The 4,570-nt window shown below is 37.3% G+C and overlaps 1 long non-coding RNA gene across 1 annotated transcript; it reads right to left on the bottom strand.

Moving 5' to 3' along the window:
* Positions 1–1,660: 1,660 nt before the first annotated feature.
* LOC136360905 (uncharacterized) lies at positions 1,661–2,241 on the bottom strand. The gene is made up of 3 exons (XR_010743539.1): positions 2,085–2,241; positions 1,815–2,009; positions 1,661–1,736 (listed from the first exon to the last, which is right to left on the bottom strand). It is a non-coding gene; the product is annotated as an uncharacterized lncRNA (long non-coding RNA).
* Between the last annotated feature and the right edge of the window lie 2,329 nt (positions 2,242–4,570).

A 4,570-nucleotide genomic window follows, 5' to 3' on the forward strand; every position in this document is an offset into this window, starting at 1 on the left:
ACTCCAACTGTGACTGTATTTGAGACAAAAGAAGCAGCTCCACATGTGTCCCATTTTCTTTTATTACTTTTCTGTGAAATCAAAGTCTTGGCTATCAAAACCTATAACTTTCCCTAAAGTTTCAAAAGTGTTCAGATGTGATGTTCAGAAGTTGCTGTTTTGCAGACATAAAGAGAAATGCCACTGGGTTGAGTCTGTGGCCTCTTGAGCTAAACCAAAAACCAGAGCAGAGGTCCTCCTGAAATAATTCCACTCCAGCTGCAGAGTAAAACAGGCCCTACTCTCTTCCAAAACACAGGCAGTGAGGTTTCTGAAAGTGCACTCAACAAAAGACATGAAGAAAAAGAGTGTAGCCTCTATCCCATGATCAAAGCTGACAATTAAGTCCCACTGAATTTTGCATACAACTTTTTCCTGGATCCTATTTCCTAGATCCTTTATATTTACAATTCTGTGTAGGTCAGAGCCTGATCCAATCATCTACAAAGCCTGGGGATGATGACTGCTTTTAGGGTCCTGTGCCACCCCATTTCTTAGGTGGAGACCAACTACAAGCTTGTAAACAGACACATATGTCAACTCAGAACTTCTGAGGATTCTGCCTCAGACCATATCTGTCTGCTTCCTTTAATTAACAGCAAAAAAAAATTCATAACCATTAATTCTTTTTTTTCTATATAGCAGAAAAGGAAATAATAGCATGATTTAGAATTTTGTTTTTGAGCTTGCAAACAAAAAGAAAAAAAAAACGTAAACCGGAGCTGTGCACTTCAAAGATTCTTTCTTCCACACAGATTTTTCCAATCTGTTCTTTATAAAGCAAAGACTGTCTGTCAAAAGTGACATAGAGCTGTTCTCTGCAAAGAAAAGGCTACTCATGAGCCTCATCCTATATTACTAAATTCACTGCTTCTAGACAAATACTTTATGTGTTATATATTGATTATACTCCATAATGAGGAAGAGACAGTTGCATTGAGAAGCATAATTTTTTTTTGCACATTTTCATTTACAATGATTTCTTTCTCTTATTCATGCTCAATAGAAGACCTGCAAACATTTATCCTGTGCTCTGGGCACATTTAATATTCCTGTAAATAGACAGCAGAAAATATTCCCCTTAAATATGCTGATGATATCTTAAGTGAAATCAAGCCCATGAGACCAGAAGCAATTTCCAAAGTCCACGGATGCTCATAGGCCCTCTCAAATTTAAAACAAATCAACTTTAGTGTTTCTAAATGAAACCAGTATGAAGAAGATTAGTCAATTACCAAATTATCTAAGAGCCTTGAGAGCAAGATCAACATCTCAGACTTTGCTGAAAGTCTCAGAGTTAGCCAATCTAATGTCAATGATAAGAAAAAACTTCATCTAATAGCAGCCTATCTGCTTCCGAGTATATTTAATATTCCCAAGCAGAAAGGGCTACATCAGTCAGATTCTCAGACAAAGGACACAGTATTCAACATAGATGAAAAATACCTCAATCCCTCTGGAATTAAAAACATTTCTGCTGGCCTTGGAGTTGTCCCAATTCGTACACGCAAAAGAAAATAAAATGTATCCTCTATAAAGAGCCTGAGGAGAGTACACACAAGGAATAAGAGCTAAAGGTACCAAAGCCCTCTTGAAAACCATTCTCTAGAATCTCTCTTACAAGGCACAAGAATGAAAGCACTTCACATTGACTTTGCATTTTTCCCAGTCCTAAAGAAGAGATAAAATAACATCCTCTTGACATCAGAGGTAAGAAAACAGCTTTAAAAATACCATCAGGGTTATAAAAGCTCATATTAAAAGATCAGACTTACCATCTGTATGGCATCTGGGCTGCTACACAGACTACTTGGCCCAAGAAGTGCAGGTAACTCAACTGGACCTTGCTCAGGAGCTTGAACAATAGGGAAATACTGGCATAAAATGCCCCCTGACTTCACTGTCTACATCCTGCAAACACTTCACAAGCAACAGCTGGCTCCATGTTCCCAGAAGAAAAGCTGAGTTTTCTCAAAGGAGAAAGTAATGGCAGCTGATCCAAATATCAGCTTTCCATTTTTCTGCTGTTAGCAGAGGGTGCTCACCTGTGGAGCCAGAGCCTGGATCAAGACCAAAGGTTCATGGTGTAGCCAAGGCCACCTTTCTCTGTCTTGTACTAAGCATGGCTTGTTGGTCAACATTCATTTTTTTTAAAAAGTCAGTGTATTCTTCTGTCATTTTCCTAAAAAGAATAAGGCAGTAGAGAGTTGGAACAGAAAGGGGGAAAGAGAAAGCAAAACCACTCCTCCCCAGAAAATTAGCACCAATCACCTATCTCACCTTTCCCTCTGGCAAATATTGTAATTGCCTTCCATGTCACCTGTGTTTTTTCATCTTTACCAATTAACTGCTGAGGCTGCATCAGCTCCAGAACCTGTTCCTTACACCCATAAAAGTCAATACAATGCGATGAGAGATGGCAATTCTAAAACTAGAAATCAAATTGTCATTTACTGTGTTCTGATTTACTGGCCTTACAATACATCTCTTTGCAGATGTTTAGCTAGTAGTGTGTGGGTTTTATCTTTTGTATGTATGCCTTATCTTCTATATGTTTGTGTTCTGGTAAACACTGTATACACATTAAAAATTACCCTGATGAAGCATCTCACAAGTGGGCTTCAGCCACAGGTTCTGCTGAAACCTCTGACAGTCATAGGAAGATGAGTTACTGTCTGCAGCAGTGGTGTACTTGTACAATTCACAACTGAATTGTTTTTTATGTCACAGCTGTGTTGATCTTTTGCTTGCCTTGTGGTGGGAAGTCAAATTTAATATTCGCCCTTGATTGGCTCCTCCTAGTTAGATCTAGAGAGTGGTATTGTTTTTTTGTGGGTTTGTTTTTTTTTGTTTTTTTTTTTTCCTAGAAGACAGAGGTGGCCAATTTCACTGAAACTGAGCTTAGCCAGGCAAAGCTGGTGGTTTATATTTAAAAAACCCCCAACAATATAAACCCACATTTATCATACAAAATCAACAAAGATAGTAGATCACCTAGCCAGCTTCCCATCCTAATGAAATTTGCAAGCAGTTTTTCAGTCTGGTCTTGGGCTTCTCATGCATAAAGTTCATCTCAGCTAAAATTCATAATAGCATCTTTCTTCTGCTACAGGGACTGTAACAAATAACTGTGCTACCTGAGACATGTTACAGGACCTCTCATGGACCAGATACAAAAATACATTTTTTGAGATGAATAGCATTTTAAGAGCCAGAGAGAAATGCTTTCCTGAATGGCCCCTGTAATAAAAAAAGTGTCATATCCCCAAAACTGAACATATCTCTGCAGTGAAAGTAATTTTTAAAAAATAAATTTTCAGGAAAACCAAAAGGAAACTTATTTAAAAAAATTGATCAAATTGTTTTTTTCAGTTTATCTGAAATGTTTTCTTCACTTAATTTTCCTTTATGATGCAGCACAGCACTTTCAAAGTTGGCATTTGCATCTGGCTACTTTCTGCTATGGTACTGAGAGCTGACATCCACCAGAATTCCATTTAGATGCTGGCCACCAAGCTTCAAGGCACAGTCACCTGACTCATGGCACATAAAGTGTCTTGGGAGATGAAGCCCAAACAACTATGATAAATCCATATTGTTATTTTATTTATTCTCCCACTGTCCATATCTCAATTTGGAGAGAGTTTCCTTCACACCTTGCTGCTCATTATAGTAATTAAAAAAATTAACCTTCATTAAAAGTTTTGTTATGATATCTTTGTTATTAGAAGGGATGGGGAGACTTACTCATCTGTAAGAAAACATGTCCAAGGATTTTTGGAGTTATTTCAGGAAGTATTTCTTTTCCCAAAATGGCATTTGAATATCATAAAAATGCTGGCTATGTAATTAATTTAGTTACATGGTATGTTGCATAAGTGTATGAAGTCCTTGAAAAATAGATTCGACTGAGAAAAACACATTTTTATGAGGAATGTGGTACTTCGCTATTCTAAATTTTCGTAAACAAGCATTCAAAAAAATTCCTAGTTTTAAATAAAAGCTGTATAAAAAGCATCTGTTCTTAAACAGAAACAATTACATCTGTCAGTAATATAATTTGTATTTCTCAAAATTTTGCCACGACTGTGCAAATAGTAAATTGTGGCAGCAGACAACAGCACAAGACTCCAGTTTATTGAGTGTTTAGAAGGATCTCTGTTTCTCTTAGAAACTGAGCCCTGTATTTCCACTAATAACAGTCTTGGGGTGTGTCTTCAAAAAGAAAAAAAAAAAAAAGCCCTACCACAAACCAAAACTCAAAAGCCCCCATAAAACAGCAAAAAGAGCACAGCAAGATCCTTTCTCAAACTGAGCTGAAGCATAAAGAAGTCAATTTTAATATTCCTAATTTCTTCTGGAAGCACTATTTGCTATCCTTTGCCTTAAGAGCTCTGCTTTTATGTTTTCCAAGGCTGGGTGGAAAAACATCGTCTTTTCTAGGTCACATATTATGTAGTTTCTTACCCAGCAATGTCCTGGTCAGCGATTAGCTAGTTCTCCTTTTGACATCAGAGTGCTGGTGTTCTGA

The sequence above is a fragment of the Sylvia atricapilla genome, chromosome 5, assembly GCF_009819655.1.
Source record: "Sylvia atricapilla isolate bSylAtr1 chromosome 5, bSylAtr1.pri, whole genome shotgun sequence".
NCBI classification, from domain to species: Eukaryota; Metazoa; Chordata; class Aves; order Passeriformes; family Sylviidae; genus Sylvia; species Sylvia atricapilla.